The sequence below is a fragment of the Cryptomeria japonica genome, chromosome 3 (genome assembly GCF_030272615.1).
Source record: "Cryptomeria japonica chromosome 3, Sugi_1.0, whole genome shotgun sequence".
Taxonomy (NCBI): Eukaryota; Viridiplantae; Streptophyta; class Pinopsida; order Cupressales; family Cupressaceae; genus Cryptomeria; species Cryptomeria japonica.
Genome location: NC_081407.1, coordinates 501995865 through 502015106, shown reverse-complemented (window position 1 = coordinate 502015106; position 19242 = coordinate 501995865).

Sequence of the window (19242 nt, the reverse complement as noted above, 5' to 3'; positions counted from 1 at the left end):
ACGAAAGAATAAGTATCTGGTAGATTACTAAGAGGGGGGGGGTGTGAATTAGTAAACTGAAAAACTGATACAAACTTCCCAAACTCAAACTCAATCAGACAAAGTAAACTTATCTATAGAATATCACCGTCATGATCAATACTCATAAGAATACTCAACATCAACCAGTTAACTGTTATAGCAACTTAATAGTAAATAAATTTAACCTTGTAAACATCCAAATTCCTAATCATATATCAACACACTCCATCTCTCAATGCTTCCAGTTATCATGCCTTATCAGAAGTTAATAAAATCAACAAATAAGATCATAACCACAAAAACATTCACCACATGACACAAATGTTTATACGTGGAAAACCCAAATAGGTAAAAACCATGGTGAGATGAGACTCACAAGATAGCTATCTGAACTCTGTTGAAGTTCACCCTGTTAGGAGCCAAGCCTGTTAAAGCTTTTACAATAAGTCCTGTTAAGAACTGGTCCTGTTAGGAATCACCTGGTTAAGGAATTTACAAATGCCTTGATAAAAAGAAAATACCCTGTTAGGAGTAACCTCGGTAGAGGATTTGAGAATCCAAGCTAATGGACCACCTTGTTAGAGGATTTAAGAAGTAACCAATCTTGTTAGAGCTTACCCGGTTAGGGGATTTCAATTCTATTGTAATTGTTAGAAGACAACAGGTTTTTCTTGATATGTCTAAATAGCACTACATTTGCTTGATTAGATCCTTTTAAGCTTCAATATGCTTTTACAAAAATTGCAGATTCATTCTCCGGTTAGGCAACCACACACTCAATTGATTTTTTTCCAACACCTTTTACAAAAAAACTTCATCGACCTTAAATACAAATCAATTAGGTCGGTAACATAACAAAAACCTAATTCTCTCATAGAGATTACAAACAAATCAGTTCAAGTGTGGCCGTTGGATTTACATAGCAATCTGTACACATTCTTCAAGAAAATTCCAACTGCTCCATGATCACCGCTTCATCGGACTTGGAACTCATCACACGCTTTGCATTAGATGCAATCCACTTTTCTCATTCCCTAGACAATCAAACAAATGCGCCAAAACAATCTGAACTTATCTTCATACAATGACCACACGTGTCACCATCATTACCGCTCAACATCAGATAATAAACCAAGATAACCATTTCAGCAAACTTAATCAGTTAGGGTTTAACAAAAAAAAATTGGTAGGGTTTACCGGTTACATTGCATAGAAAGGGTTTAACCTTATACATCGGTTATTGGTTCAACTCACAAACTTACATACCGGTTTACAATATCTTCCATAAATCTCTTCCTACCGGTTACAAGACAATATCAATAATAACAACAATGTCATAAATACCATTACCAGTTCAATTGACATCAATGACAACATAACATATCATTAATGACATCTTCATGTAAATTCCAATAGAGACCATTAATGGATCATTATATACAAATCTACTTAAGTATTGATAAGATGTGAGTTATCATCATCACCTTATAATAGACTCTTAAATGTTGTCACATGTATATCATTATAAATTAACTATGTATGAATATGTATTCAATATTGATAGGTGATACATGTTTAGGCATAGGACAATGCATTGGTATGCCCATATGTTATCCTTTATGCTCTTATTACCTAGGAAGATTCTATATGCTTATGTATGCGTGGAGGAATTCTTGATTTTTCTCTATGTATGAGGTGAAATTGTGTTATATTAATGAAATACTTGTGTGAATGCAAAGATACTCAATTAGATGAAATAATGTTTATTTTAGAAAGGGTGATGCTTCTATTTATTTATGTATGTTAATAAATCTCGTGTCTTCATGATAGCATTACATTAGAATTGAATGTAGATGTGTCATATTACATCGAATTCCATTACTCTTGTTAGATTCACATTGTTAGTCTACTTCATGTTGGGTTGAGTATCTTTTGTATCATGAAAGATTCCAAGGAGGTGGGAATACTCTGTAGTAGGGTGGATACATGCTCTAGCAATGTTCTTGCCATGCTAGATAGATGTCGAGAGCTCTTGTCAAGATGGTCTTCATGATTTTCTCTTTATGTTGTTAATCTTAGAGGATCTGGTTGATACTAGGAAGGGGGGGTGATTCAATATTAACAAAAATTTCAAACTTAAAACTCAACCTTATAAAAATTCATCAAATCAACCATAAAGCACTAATAAACTCTTTACCAGTACCAGTTACCACTACTAATCATCTGCTAAAGTGATTTATCATGTCTGCACATCAAGTGTTCATATACCATGCATTAACTGAAAAATAAACATAACAGTACATAAGGACATTCAACATATGAACACCATGTTTTTCTCATGGAAACCCAAATAGGGAAAAACTACGGTGGGAATTGGTACCCACAAATATTTTACACTCTTTCAGAATGCGACCTGTTAGGAGCCAAGCCTGGTTAAAAGCTTACAATGATGTCCTATTAGGAGCAGATCCTGTTAGGAGTCACCCGGTTAAGGGATTTGGATAATGAGCCCTGTTAGGAGCTATGACCTATTAGGATCAACCTCGCAAGAGGATTTAACACTTAGATGCTGAGCTACCCGGTTAAGAGATTTACAATGTAAGGCTTGTTAGGACCTACTCAGTTAAGGGATTTTAGCTGCTACAATTGTTAGAGAACAACAATGAATGATCTAGATATAGCACTTAACTGCTTACTTGGTCAGATCCAATTATACTTCAAATCTGCAACACTCTAGAAGATCTCTTACACCCTAGTTCGGCTTCACACACTTCTCAAAAATACCGACACAACAAATATCAACTGTACCGACCTAAATAACCTCTACAACTTAGTGGGTTACAAAACCCTAAGACTTACATCATAGATCATCACAAATCTTTAAAACTCATTGCAGATCATCATATAGATCATTACAATCAATTATAAATCAATATCAACCATTGAGTGATCGTAACTCATCACAACAACTCGATCTGATACAAAGTCAAACCCTTAGCTCATTCTGCTAAGCACTTTGCAAATTCCCAAGAAATTTCATCTTAATTGCGCCAAAACAAAATCCAAACACTTCACGCAGGTTGTGCCACTTCACCACCAACATATGAACTTGATATAGATCACCGCCAAACTAAAAATCATTACTGGTTAAGAGAATTCTTTACTGGTCCTTAAACCCTTCTTAAACCCTAGCAAAAATATCAGAGAAATCATAAACATGACTTCCATTAACCAAAACATGATGCGGTTCCAGTCAGATACATATTATAATGATAAAAACTCATGCTCCGAACCACAACACTTCAATTATTACCAATCACCAACAATAATCAAAACATCTCCACGTTTACTAGTTAAGGTCCTAATTGTCAGTTCACTGTCCTCAATACCAGTAAGGCATTTTTGGTAGACCAAAAAGACTTAGATGACAAAATACAACATAGTAGAAATCAATTGCCATCAATGACAACACAAATAACTGATCAAAGTCATCCAATCATGCAATCTTAATCTCTTCATCACAAAGTCATCACAAATAGTCTTTTATCGGTTCAGTCATCATTCTTCATCTGCATCAGTTATGCCAAACATGCCAACATTATCCCCCTTTGGCATTGATGGAAACACCAATATAAATATCAATATTTGTAACTAAAATAATGCTTCTCAGATTAGGAACTTCTTTGCTGCACTTCACACTCCTACTGAACAACATCTGCCGTTATCATTCCTTCACTTGCTCAATTTATTTACTTCTGGTATAGCCCTTCTCCTCCTTAGGCTAATATATATCTTCTCCCCCTTTGACAACAATTCCAAAGGTGCATATGAATCACCGGTCATCAAATCTACTGTTGTTGTCTTTAACATGTCTACAAACTCATCTAAGCTGCTCCCCCTATGAAGTAGCCACCATTTCATCAATCCATAGTGAAAAATATTCATTAAGTCCACTAGATTGATGCATCTCTTGCATCCTAGTTTTTCTGCATCCTAGTTTTTAATGAGTACGGGTCTGACCCCTAATTTATCTTTGAGGTACTCAAAGGTAGTCTTTGGCAAAGGTTTTGTAAAAATGTCTGCCAACTGTTCTTTGTTGGACACATACTCCATTCTGACTTGCTTCTCCTAGACTCTTTCCCTCAGAAAGTGATACTTCAATTCTATGTGTTTTGTTCTTTCATGTAACACATGATTTTTTGAAATATTAATTGCACTTGTATTTTCACAATAAATATTTACCAGTTTAGACATATCAAGTTTAAAACCTTCTAACACATGTCTCATCTAGATTGCCTGCATGCAATTCATTGATGCAACAACATACTCTGCCTCTGTTGTTGACTATGAAACACAAGTTTGCTTCTTACTAGTCCAAGCAACCAATCTACCTCCAAGAAGAAAAGCTCCACCGATAGTGCTTTTTCGGTCATCAACATTGCTTGCCCAATCTGCATCGGTAAACACCTTCAAAGACAAATCATTTTTATAAGGATACCATAAACCATAATTTGTTGTGCCTTTCAAATACCAAAATATCCTTTTCACTACTACCAAGTGAGTTTCCTTGGGACCCTTTTGAAATCTAGCAACCAAACCAACAACATGTGCAATATCAGGCTGACTATGAACAACATAATGTAACTTACCAATCATGGACCTGTATTCTTTTTCATCAACAGAGGGTGAATCATCCTATTTAGACAGTTTACAACCAGTCACCATCGAAGTACTAAATGGTTTACAATCTTCCATACCAAATGTTTTCAACACTTCCTTTACATACTTACTTTGATAGATAAATATTCCACCATCCAATTGCTGGACCTGCAACCCAATAAAAAACTTAATCTCACCAATAAGAGACCTCTCAAATTGTTTCTTCATCTCCTCAGAAAACGCCATACATAAATCATCATCACCTCCAAAAATTATATCATCTACAAATACTTCAGGTATCAATACTTTGTCTCCATTAGTCTTAAGATATATGTTACTGTCCTCACTGGTACGTTGGAATCCTATCTTAATTAGGTGTGCATGCAATATTTCAAACCATGCTCTCGGTGCCTGCTTCAATCCATACATTGCCTTATGTATCTTGTAAACCATATCTTTATCCTCAAATAAAGAAAATCCATCCGGTTGTTCTATGTACACTTCTTCCTCAAGGATGCCATTAAGAAAAGCTGATTTAACATCCATAAGCAAGTAACATAAGCCTACGTAAGTGTACGCAAGTAACATTCTTAGTCCTTCCAATCTTTCCACAGGTGCAAATATTTCTCCATAATCTTCTCCTTCTTCTTGTGCATGGCCTTTGCATCCCAACCTTGCTTTATTCCTCACAACCTTTCCTTCTTCATTCAACTTGTTTCTAAAGACCCATTTAGTTCCAATCACATTCTTGTCTTCCGATCTGGGAACAAGTGTCCATGTCTTGTTCTTCTCTATTTGATCCAATTCCTCATTCATAGAATTGATCCAATCATCATCTTTCAATGCCTCTCTTACTTTTTTAGGTTCAATAGTTGAAATCAAATAGGAATTTTCTTTGATTTTTCTTCTTGTTTCTACACCAACATTCTTATCTCCAATAATTTGTTCTTCTGAATGATTCAGTCTGACATAAATTGGTATTACTCGTTCCGGTGCTATGCCTTCTGCTTCACGTTCTTCATCTTCTTCATTGCTATCTTCATTTACTGGTTGAGAACCTATTTCTACATTGTTCTGCTCATCATTCTTTTGTACCTCTGATTCAATGAACACAAGTTTATCTTCATCTTTCTCAGGTTTAGATTTGCAGGTCTCATCATATTTCTCAGAGAGCTCATCTACCTTCACATTAGCACTCTCAATGATGTTTTTTGTTCTTTTGTTATAACATTTGAAAGCCTTACTCTTCGTAGAGTAAACAAGAAAAATACCTTCATCACACTTTGTGTCAAACTTCTGAGTGTAATCATCACGTTTAACAAAACATCTACTCCCAAATTTTTAAAAGTAACTTATAGTAGGATTCTTTCCATGCCATAATTCATTAGGTGTTTTTTTGTTACCTCTCTTGACAAGTACCTGATTCAAAGGGTAAACAAAGTGCTAACTGCTTCTCTCCAAAACATCTTCGGTAATTCACCTTTAATCAACATGGTTCTAGAAGCTTCAACAATTGTTCTATTCATTCTCTTTGCTATCCCATTTTGTTGTGGAGTTCTAGGAGCTAACATCTACCTCTTGATTCCCTGTTCATCATAGAACTTCACAAATTCATCAGAAGTAAATTCTCCTCCCCTGTTAGATCTTAAACATTTCAAATTCTTCTCGGTTTCTTTCTCAACTAAAGCTTTTAATACTTTGAATTTACTGAATGCCTCTGAATTTTCTCTCAGAAAAGTCACCCACATCATTTTTGAAAAAGCATCAGTGAAAATCATGAAATATCTATCACCCAAATAACTCTTAGTCATCATAGGACCACAAAGATCAATATGAACCAAATCAAGAATATTTTCTAAAGAGAAAGACTTACTCTTGAAAGATACATAAGTCATCTTACCCATCTAACAGTCTTTGCATAACACATTATCCAATTAAACAAGCAGAGGAAAACCTATCACAAAGCTAGACTTACTAACCTTTATAAAATTGTTAAAATTTACATGACAAAATCTCTTGTGCCATAACCAGCTGTCTTCAATCTTTGCCACAAAACAACTATTCACATTAGTATTCAGATGAAAAATATTACCTCTTGTTTTCTTTCCAGTAGCAATCAATTTTGCATTATTTCCAAGAATCTTGCACACTCCACTTTTAAATTCTAGAAGATAACCCTTATCATTTAGTTGACCAACACTCAAAAGGTTATGTTTTAATCCATCAACCCAAAAGACATCATCTACATTTCTTTTACCATTTAATGAAATAGTTCCTTTACCTTTAACCATGTAGGGTGAGTTGTTTCCAAATCTTACCACACCGCCATCAAATTATTCAAGTGATAAGAACTTGTTTCTATCACTGGTCATGTGGTGTGAGAAACCACTATCTATTATCCATTCATCACTTTTATCCATGTGAGACACTAATGCCTATTCATTAGTCAGATCTTCCTTCACAAACACTATCTCCTCATTATCATCTTCTTCAGATTCTTCATCAATCACACCTTCATCCACTACAACATAGCAATGTTTTTGTCCTTTTCCTTTAAATTTTATGAACTTCTCTTTCTTATCAGTGTTAGGACAGTTAGTAGAAATGTGTCCAATTTTATTGCAAGATAAACACTTCAAAGGTAATTTACCTTTATACTTACCAGTGCCTCTAGGAAACCTCTTAGCCAATAGTGCCTCAAGTTCCATAAGATGATCTTCATTATCATCCCTAGTTCTACTACTGCCATGACTCAACCTGCAGTCATGATCATGACAAATATCCTTTCCTTACCTGATAGATGTACCAGTAATAAAAGCTTTGAAAGCATATTCAAACGGTTTTGAAACACTATTATCAAAACTATTTAACTCAAATGTAGCCAACTTTCCAATGAAATAATCAATAATGACTTTATCTTTAGAAATAGATCTAAGTTCTTGAATTGCAGAAACTCTAATAACATACTATGGTAGAAGAGTTATAAGAATTTTACTAACAATAATGACATCATCAATCTTACCTCTAGCACTCTTAATGCCACCTAAAACTTATTTAATCCTTTGACCATATTGTGCAATGTTCTCACCATCAACCATTTTCATGTCATCAAAGTTGCCTCTTAGACTTTCTTCCTTTGCTCTTTGAACATGTTCATCTCCTCCATAAATCAATTCTAATTTCTCCCACACCTTAGCTGCAGTTTCTAATCCATGAACATCTATATACTCAGTATAAGATAAATTACTTACAATCACTTCCAAGGCTTGAATGTTTTCCTGTTGTTCTTTAAGCTCATCTGATGTTAAGGGGCTGGTAGTAGGAGCAACATATTTGTTTACCACATGATTCCAATACTGAGAACCCAATCCTTTAATGTATATCTTCATCCGGTCTTTCCATATTCGATAGTATCTTTGGTAAACTTGGGACCCTCCTTCTTCACCATCTTTCTTCAGGATCTTTCCCTCAAGCTATTAGGCTTTCTGCACATAGAGGACCAATGCTCTGATACCAATTGTTAAACTTAGAGGATTCAATTAATACTGAGGGGGGGGGTGAATCAATATTAGCTACAGTTTCAAACTTAAAACTCAACCTTATAAAAATTCATCAAATCAACCATAATGAAGTAATAAACTCTTTACCAGTACCGGTAATCACTGCTAATCATTGTAAGGAAAGAATAGTGTGGAAACGCCTTCCTAATGTGAATTAGCAGGGAAGATCATACAAGAATGCAATTTAAAACTTTTATAGAACGTTAAGGATAACATAGAAAAAAATAAATAGAATCAACACAGAGACAAAACGCCAAGAGTTATGTGGGAAAACCCTTTCGGGAAAAAACCCACCACCAATAGTTGAACACTTTGTTTTTAGTAAATGAGTTCACAACAAAGTTTTAGTTTGCAACTACAAGTATTCGTTCTCAGATTCTCACAAACTGGACACTCCAATCGGCTCACAGAATTAGTCACGGCTAATCAACAGAACAACACCCTATTTGAGTTTCCTCTTGGATTCATATACATTTTCCATGTCGACCATTCAATTGTCAGTTTGCACCAATCGGTTAAACATCTAATTGTTTGCGTCAGTCTGCATTCGTGAGAAAACAATTATTCCACATGAACCCAGGAATCACACTGGTTCATATTCAAATACACCAGCAGGAACTTCTAATGTGACCACGAGCTCATCTTTTGGACTTCGGTTTGAAGCGAGCATCCATAGTTGGTCGCACCTTATTGATCATCGAAAGACCCTCAACGAGGTTACCCCGATCCTCGACGAACAAGTATGCGGTTCCTGAACATGTGACTCCAAACAAGTCGGCTCCATCGGGTATCGGTGTAACTCAAAAACTACATCTCCGATGGCCGATGACAGACCCGATCACTGAAGGCAAATCCATCGAATATCAACGTAGCTTCTCACAGACTCCTCTGATAGCCAATAGCACTTCAATGACCCAAGGAGGATCTATTGAAACTCGGCGTATCTTGCATCCTATTCCTCTTGATAGCCAATTTCAACCTAAGGCAACTCCATCAGGTATCGGCGTAACGCCGAATAGGTCCACCCGATAGCCGATGCTACCCCGATGACCTTCGTTGGGTCATCAGGATGACTTCAAACCTGCTTCTCTGAGTTCCATTACACTTCAAGACATAGGAAGACTGACTCATCGAGTATCGGTATAGCAGATCGAGACTACTCCCGATGACCGATACCTACTTTGATATGTCGAGCTCATCGGCAAAGGTTATATTGATAGAGCTCATATATTTTCTTCACACTGTTTCATTGGCTAGAGTTAAACCGATCAGTATGAACAAAGGTCAAGTGAATTAGAGGCACATTTCCAACAAACTCCCACTTGACGAGGAATTCACTGGACTGCTTGAGCACTTTCCAAACATTATAGAGAGATATGGGTATTGAGACCCATCGAGTTAGAACACCACTTGAACTTGTGAGTGCTCACCGGTTTTGTTAATCCGCCTGCAACGTTTTCCTGAGTGTCTACCTTGTTTAGATTAACCTTTCCATCCTCTACCATGTCACACATAAAATGGAATTGCACATCTACGTGTTTAGTCCTTGCATGGAATGTAGGATTCTTCGCTAAACATATAGCACTTTGACTGCCACATCACACTTCAACTTGCCTTGCATTAGAACCAACATCTATACTCAAACGCCCGAGCCAAACAACTTTCTTTACAAGCATGTGTGGCTGCCATGTATTCTGCCTCTATAGTAGACAAAGCGACTGCAGACTGTCGCTTGCTCATCCAACTTATTGCTCCACCATTCATAACAAAAATATATCCACTGGTGGATCTTCTGCTGTCAATGTCCCCTACCCAATCATAATCCACATAACCACAAATGTTGAGAGTTCTCTTTGAATCATTCAGATTACCATGATAGCAAAAAGCAAAATCTGAAGTTCCCTTCAGATATCTAAACACCCTCTTTACAACATCCCAATGCAGCCTTCTTGGATTTGACATAAATTTGCTTAAACTCCCACTGTTTGGGCAATGTCTAGCCTTGTACAAACCATTGCATACATCAGACCACCAATATCACTTGCATAAGGTATACTCTTCATGTCATCTATCTCTTTTGGAGATTTTAGACTGTCATGCATAGATAGTTTGGTTCCCTACAAAATAGGAACAACCTATTGTTTACAGTCAGATATATTAAACTTATCAAGAACACTGGTGATGTATTTTCTCTGGCTGAGCCAAAGTTTTTTCTTAGATCTCTCCCTCTTGATTTCCATTCCCAGAATGTAGTTTTCTGACTGTAAATCTTTCATTTCAAACTTCAAGGATAATTGGGACTTCAAGTCTAAGATCATACCTTTGTTATTTCCAAAGAACAACATGTCATCGACATACAAAACAATAATAAGTATCTTAGCATCTTCAACCTTGTAGTACACACAATGATCAAATTTTGATCTCACAAATCCCAAAGACAACATAAACGTATCATATTTTTGATACCACATTCTGGGAGACTGTTTCAAATCATATAGAGACTTCTTTAGTTTGTATACCAATTGTTCTTTACCTTTTTTCACAAAATGCTCAGGCTGAGACATATAAATCTCTTCTTTAAGATCACCATGAAGAAATGGTGTCTTCACATCCATCTACTGAATCTCCCAATCATATGCTATTGCAAGTGACAAGAGAAATCTGACAGATGTCAGCTTAGCCGTAGGAGAAAAGATCTCTCCATAGTCAATACCTTCCTTTTGAGAATACCCCTTTGCAACCAATCTTTCTTTGTACTTGTCAATGCTGCCATCTGGACCATACTTCTTTTTGAATACCCACTTGTAGCCTACAAGCTTTCTGCCTTTAGGCAATGGTACCAAATCCCAAGTTTCATTTTTTATATAATGATGATATTTCATCATTCATGGCTTTCAACCAGGAATCTGAATCAGGCATCTTAATAGCTTCTTTGATAGTCCTAGGCTCATCAATATTTGCAAGTAAAGCATAAGCATAATTAACATTCAACATAGAGTGACTGTACTTATTAGGTGTATACCCATCAGGTTGCCGCCTCTCCTAAGTAGATCTTCTCAACTCTAGTGTTGAGGCTTCTTGAGGTTCAATAGGAGGCATCATCATGTTCTTCTTCAGAATTACTTGAACTGCTTGAACTCTCCTCATGTTCAGGTATCTCTAGAGATTCTTCCTTAGCTGGAGGAATTTCAACCTTAGCTTCTCCTTTATTTCCTATGTTGTGATCTAGTGACATAGGTTTCAGCTCATGAAAAATTACACTTCTATTGTACATAACCTTACCAATTACTGGATTCCAAAGTTTGTATCCTTTCACACTAACTCCATAGCTAATGAAGACACATTTCACAACTTTGTTATCCAACTTAGATCTATTAATATCAGGCACATGAGCATATTCCTCTGCACCAAAAACATGAAGGTTTCTTAAAGAAGGTTTCTTATCAGACCATACTTCCATAGGTGTTTTGTCAACCAATGCTGAAGTAGGAGAGCAATTCAACATGTAACATGTTGTAGCAACTGCTTCAGCCCAGAATTTTTGTTCTAGCCCATCTCCACTCAACATGCTTCTTTCTTTCTCAATTAGAGACCAATTCAACCTTTCAACAACTCCATTTTGTTCTGGAGTGTAAGGTACGGTCTTATGTCTCTTAATTCCATGATCAACATAGTACTTGTCGAAATCTATACTATAGTATTCACCACCATTGTCTATTCTTAAACATTTAATCCTTCTCCTAGTCCGATTTTCAACAAGGTTCTTAAACTTCTTAAAATGACTAAACACTTCTGATTTACTTTTAAGAAAGTATACAAATGCCCTTCTTTAATAATCATCTACAAACGATACATAATACTTAGACTTGGACAAAGAAGGAACATCCATTGGACCAAACACATAAGAGTGAACATAATCAAGAATGTCAAAAGATTTATGAGAACTGGAATACAACTGAACACAGTTTTGTTTTTCATATATGCAGTGTTTGCAGAAATTGAACTCAAAACTACAATCATCCATACTTTCAACCAGATTCTTATTCTTCAAAGCTTTTAAACCTTTTTCACCAATGTGGCCTAACCTATTATGCCAGAGCATTGTTTTCTCAGCAGGAAGTTTAGCTTCCAATGAATTAGCATTATGCATCATTACAGTTGCCTTAATAGACTTTTCAGAGGTTATATTATAACATATAGGTTCAACATTTAACTTATATAGTGTACCAATGCGATCATCCTTTGCCAATACAATGGAACCCCTAGTCATCTTGCAACCACCGGATACAAATGTAACTTGTACTGCAACATAACCAAGTTTACTTACAAAGAGAAGGTTTCTTGCCATACTTGGTATATGAAGAACTCCATTGATCCCCTTCACTCTACCATCTGGGAATTGAATTTTAATTCTATCTCTCCCTACAATCTCCAATGTAGAATCACTAGGAAAGTAAACCTTTCCACCATCATACAGTTCATACTTTGAGAACCACTCCTTGTGGGAGGTCATGTGAAAAGATGCGCTAGAGTCTACTAACCAGGTGTCATCTGAGGTAGGCACTGCCAGGGCTGCTAAAAATGCATCTGCATCACTCTGAGAAGATTTAGTGTCAGAATAATTCTTCTTCTTCTTCTCCTCCTTGAAATCCTTTCGGATATGCCCTTTCTACCCATAGTTACAGCAATTCACCTTTAACTTCTTGCCTGGAGATTTTGATCTCTCTTGAGACTTGGACTTGGACTTCTTTCTTTTCTTTTTGTCTTTGTCCTTCGGTCTACCTCGAACAACGAGTGCATCTTTTTTCACCTCAGAAGATTTATTTCTCATTTCTTCTGACAAAAGAGTATTAACCACAGTATCCATCTTGAATTGGGTCGTGGTACTACCGATAGCCATCACTAAGTGATCCCAAGAGTTAGGCAATGAACACAAAAACAACATGCAATGTTCTTCTTCCAGAATGGTCACACCAACAAAAGTTAACTGTGCAAGAACCATGTTGAATACATTCAAGTGGTCTGCAAATGGTGTTTCTGCATCCATCTTCATAGAGTACAACTTTATCAAGAAAAGTTTATTCACCAAGGACTTTCCTTGATAAATATCTCCCAACTTCTTCCGAAGAAGATGTGTAGTTTTCTCCTCATGGACATTTAACAAAACAAAATTAGCAAGACATAGCCTGATTAGACCCCTTGCCTTCCGGTCGGCTAATTCCCATTCCTGCTTCATGCCTATAGGTTTTTGCCAAGACACCGTAATCCAAAGGTCTCGGTCGACCAACAAGTCTTCCATCTTGAGTTTCCATAGTTCGAAACTGGAACCATTAAATTTCTTCATGTCTATGCACCCTGAGGTGCTCGCCATCTTAACCTATAAAACAAACAAGTAGACACTCTGCAAGACTCCCACTGAAACATAATTGACACAAAAAACCAACCCTACCCAACAAGGATAACAAAATAGGCCAAGCTCTGATACCGCTTGTAAGGAAAGCACAGTGCGAAAATGCCTTGCTAATGTCAATTAGCAGGGAAGATCATACAAGAATGCAATTTAAAAATTTTACAGAACGTTAAGGATAACAGAGACAAAAATAAATATAATCAACACAAAGACAAAACACCAAGAATTACGTGGGAAAACCCTTTTGGGAAAAAACCCACCACCAACAGTTGAACACTTTATATTTAGTAAATTAATTTACAACAAAGTTTCAGTCTGCAACTACAAGTATTTGTTCTCAGATTCTCACGAACGGGACACTCCAATCGGCTCACAGAATTAGTCACTGCTAATCAACAAAACAACACCCTATTTGAGTTTCCTGTTGGCTTCATATACATTTTCCATGTTGACCTTTCAACTATTAGTTTGCACCAATTGGTTAGACATCTAACTGTCTATGTTAGTCTACATTCATGAGAAAACAATTATCCCACATGCACCCATGAATCACACTGGTTCGTATTCAAATACACTGGCAGGAACTTCTAATGTGACCACGAGCTCATCTTTTGGACTTCGGTTCAAAGCGAGCATCCACGGTCAGTCGCACCTTATCAGTCATCGGAAGACCCTCAATGAGGTTACCCCGATTCCTGACGAACAAGTATGTGGTTCCTATACACGTGACTCCAGACAAGTTGGCTCCATCGGGTATCTGCGTAACTCCAAAACTACATCTCCGATGGCCGATGAAAGTCCCGATTGTCGAAGGCGAATCCATTGGATATCGACATAGCTTCTCACAGACTCCTCCGATCACTGATAGCACTCTGATGACCCAAGGAGGATCCATCGGAACTTGACGTAGCTTCCATCTTGTTCCTCTCGATAGCCAATGTCAACCTAAGGAAACTCCATCGGGTATCGATGTAATGCCGAATAGGTCCACCCGATAGATGATGCTACCCCGATGACCTTCGTTAGGTCATCAGGATGACTTCAAACCTTCTTCTCCAAGATCCATTACACTTCAAGACATAGGAAGACAGACTCATTGGGTATTGGTATAGCAGTCCGAGACCACTCCCGATGACCGATACCTACTCTGATATGTCAAGTTCATTGACAAAGGTTATACCGATAGAGCTCACAGATTTTCTTCACATTGTTTAATCGACTAGAGTTATCCCGATCAGTATGAACAAAGGTCAAGTGAATTAGGGGCACATTTCCAACAATCATCTACTAAAGTGATTTATCATGTTTGTAAATCAAATGTTTATATACTATGCATCAACTAAAAATAAACATAACAACACATAAGAACATTCACCATATGAACATTTTTTTCACGTGGAAACCCAAATAGGGAAAAACCATGGTGGGAATCGGTACCCACAAATATTTTGCACTCTTTCAGATTGCACCCTATTAGGAGCCAAGCCTGATTAAAAGCTTATAATGATGCCCTATTAAGAGCAGACCCTGTTAAGAGTCACCCAGTTAAGGGATTTGGATAATGAGCCCTGTTAGGAGCTATGACATGTTAGGATCAACCTGACAAGAGGATTTAACACTCAAATGTTGAGCTACTCGATTTAGGGATTTACAATGTAAGGCCTGTTAGGACCTACCCGGTTAAGGGATTTTAGCTGCTGCAATTGTTAGAGAACAACAGTGAATGATCTGGGTATAACACTTAATTGCTTTCTTGATCAGATCCAATTATCAGAGTATTTTTTAGTGGCGAATCTTTGCCTTTTAATGAATTCTGCGATTCCATTTTCTCGGAATTGGCAAATAGTATTGGACAACATGGTGGCCAAATCGCCTAGAATTTTGGTGTTAACAGTCCAATGTATTTCAGATTCACCATTGACCACATACTGTTTCACGTGGATGCCTATTATATTTGCTTGGAATCACTCGAATGTGGGTATTAGATCACCTCCCTAATTTTCCAGAAATAGTAACATGACACTGTACCTGGGACCTATTTCTCCAAGGGTTAATTAAATCTTCATTGCATGCGCTGACCCATTTCGCTAAGTTAAATTTTACGTTAAGCATAATGAGACCCAATTCACCAATAACAATTAAAATATTATAAGCATTCGAGGACCCATTTCGCCAAATTTCAAAACATATAGAATATGACACCTACATACAAATTGGAGGGCCAATAAGATGCATTTTGAAAAGCCTACAAAATTCGCCAAAAATGGAATCAGGGATTGATATAAATACAATTGAAAGTTTGAAATAGTCTTCCTTACAATTTGTTTGTGTCTGATTAGTAAATTTGGGAGCTCTCGATTCACATTGTGCAATTTGAGTTGGAACCTTGAAGTTGATTGTAGGGCGGAGGGCCAGAGTTGCAATCCTGCAACACATGCCTAGGCATTCCTAATTCCCGATTCAAAGAATTGAGAAAATGTAAAGGTGAGTAATCATTTCTTCATACTTCATAGTATTAGTTTTAATTTGTAGTGAGAGGTCAAGATGTCAGACAACTGTGAGACTCCTTAGTATGGCAAAGGGATTGAGATGTCAGACAAGGGTGAGACTCCTTAGGGTGGTGAAGGTATTGGAAGGCCAGACAAGGGTAAGACTCGTCAGGGCGGTGAAGAGATTGGGAGGCTAGACAAGGGTACTAATCCTCAAGGCAGTGAAGGGATTGGGAGGCCATCAAAATGCCCAAAACTTAGAGATACTACCATAAAGTCTTACTTTGGAATTGGCAAAGTTTCTGGTCCATCAACTTCTACAGTTACAGAAGCCATTCATAGTAGCTCACCTGCACCACAAGGTGGGATTGTCATTGAGTTAGATGCATCAAATAAGGATGACAATACCGGCACAAGAGAAGATATTGTAAGGGATACCCATAATGAGATAATTCACTTGGATGAAAATGGTAGCACTGAAGATGATGTTGGTAGGAAGAAAATAAAAAGAAAAGTAAAAATGGGGTGGGAGTGGGAAATGACAAGGAGCTTTAAGCTTGATTGGGTAGCAAAGTACCCATTCATTGAACCAGTCCCAAACAATGATGAACAACCTATTATCAGTAATTTGGGTGGTGTTGTAGTATTCCTGACATCTCTGAAAGTTTCTACAAATTTTCAATGTGCCTAGTCTGCAAGTCAATGGCTTCTAAGGGTTTTGGGTTTAATAATTTAAATCATTATAAAAAAAACTTTATGTCTCTTGTCCTAAGGGAAGGTCTTTTAAAATGTTACCTTTTTGCCACTTAACCGGAAGGGTCATTGTGTCATTGAAAGGGGCCATTTAATTCATAAGTGTAGGCGGGTTTTATTTTTACTAAAGTTGGATCAATTTAATTTTCCTAAAGTCCTAAGTAAGACCTTTAGTGCATGTATCAAGTTCTTAAAAGTCAAGAAGATCAAAGAGATCCAACGGTGGTTGTAAGACCACGATGGGAAGCTGCACGTTGAATAGTCTTCGCGACAAGCTGTCAGTGACGCGGTCGGGTGGAGATCCAGTGGTGGAGGAGTGGCGTTTAAGCGGCGAAGGTTATTTAAAGTGTTGTCAGGTCTTGGAAGATCCGACGGTGGTCGTAAGACCGTGATGGGAAGATACAAGTCTTTTACCCATCGCGACTTAGTGACTAAAGGAAGACAAATAAAGTATGGTGGGTCCTCTTTGAAGACCTAAGAGATTAAAGGGCATGTTAGATCTGCACGATCTTACGGTTGTCACTAGAGCGCGATGGAGAGTTGCTAGTTCTTTACTCTTTGTGGATCAACGATTGAAAAAAGTGCACTAAAAGTCCCTTCTGTCCATTGGAGCGGAAATTTTGAATTTCAAATGAATTAATTGCAGAGCGTGTGGATTGGTTAATGAGATTTAATGTTGATTCACCACCGAGGTTGCTTCATAAAATCTTGTATTTTGAGAGTTTGATTGTAAAAGTCTTTCACGAAGGGTTTGCAGAGACAAAGTTTGAAGCTTCTGTGAGTTTTCTGGTGATAAGTAAGTTGTTCTATGACTGCCATATTTGCATTTTCTTCTCTTGTGTGTTGGCATTGTCTAGTCTTGGGAAATTCGAATTTCTTTTTTTTTTTGAATCAAAAGGTTAAGATAAGATAAACCCTAAATTATCAAAATGGCACCACGAAGAGAAATTAAAGGGAAAATAGATTATCAGGAAAGGGCTATCTATGATGATTTTTTAGAACAGTTGGTTCAATCTACAAATAGCTCTGCCAAATAGAAAGAACTTGTACCCAAATATCCTCGCTTAAAAAATGGTGATGGTTTGTTTGAAAAAGGATATTTGTTAAGAGATCCCCAGATAGGCATGTTTGGTTTAGGTTTGTTCAGGGTGGGGTTTGGTCAGTGAAATGCATCTGCTCCTACAAACAACATATGACAATTAGATGTTGGGAAATTGGTGGTCCTTGGAGTTTGTATGGATGTTGACTTGTTAACCCAAATTGCAAAGAATTATGACTCTATTACCATAATTTTAAGGAATGTAAATGGAAGCCCTTTGATTGAAGTTACATTTGATGAAATTAGAAAGGTTTTCTGGCTAAATGATTCTTCAAATTATCTAGAGCCGATTGATTTTGAAATTTAAAAGAAGGTCTATGATACTCAAAAAGACCATCTCAGAGGTGGACCAATGAGGGAATTGTTTGCAAAAATAGGAGGGCTAACATTGGTAGGGCCTAGTACAGTTGAACCTTTCCCTATGAATTTTTTCACTTTGAGGACTAAAGGAATACATTGGTCTCTGTGTCATATTTTTGGAGAGGATGCAGAAAATGCTATGCCAACGCATTATATGCTCATGATGGCACAAATTCTCAATCCATCTATAATAGTAGCTTATGACTTTCTACCTTATCTAGCAAATGTGATCCATGAGGGTTTGATGGGGATTAATAATGCTAAGGTGGATAGACCAAATGGCTGGTATTCTTTGTTAATGCACATGTTCTTATTCAAGGGTGTAGATTATTTTGCAAAGGGTATGGACTTACTGAGAGTCAAAGATGTTGAAGACATGCCAGTGTAGTTATGGAGTACAGATCTATCCTGGGATAGAGAAGATGCCAGCTACTTAAAGTTTGACAGATGTTTTGCATCAAAGTCAAGAATTATCTTGTGTCAAGAGAATCCCAGGATCCCAAAGGTTCTTCTTGAATTTATCAGACCCAAGGAATTTGCAGAAGATATCAAAATTGTGCACAATTGGGGTGATATAATTTTGTATCCTGGTTCTATTGTTTTTAGAGTGTATGGATTTAGAGGAACTTTTCTCCCTTATTAGGTCCCCTTGAAAATAGGTATTGCTGAGATCATAAGGTAGATTGGGGGTTTGTAGGAAGCAAAATTGACAAATAAGGCCAGAGGAACAATTTTCCAAACCATTACCATGGCACACCAATTTGTGATTACTAAAGGGGGTTGGATGTATTTTGATGAGTTATTCAAGCCCTATAGATTGACAACAATAGTTGCAATATTTGCTGACCCAGAGGATTTTTTCAATGGTATGTTCAGAAAGAAGGTCAGGTG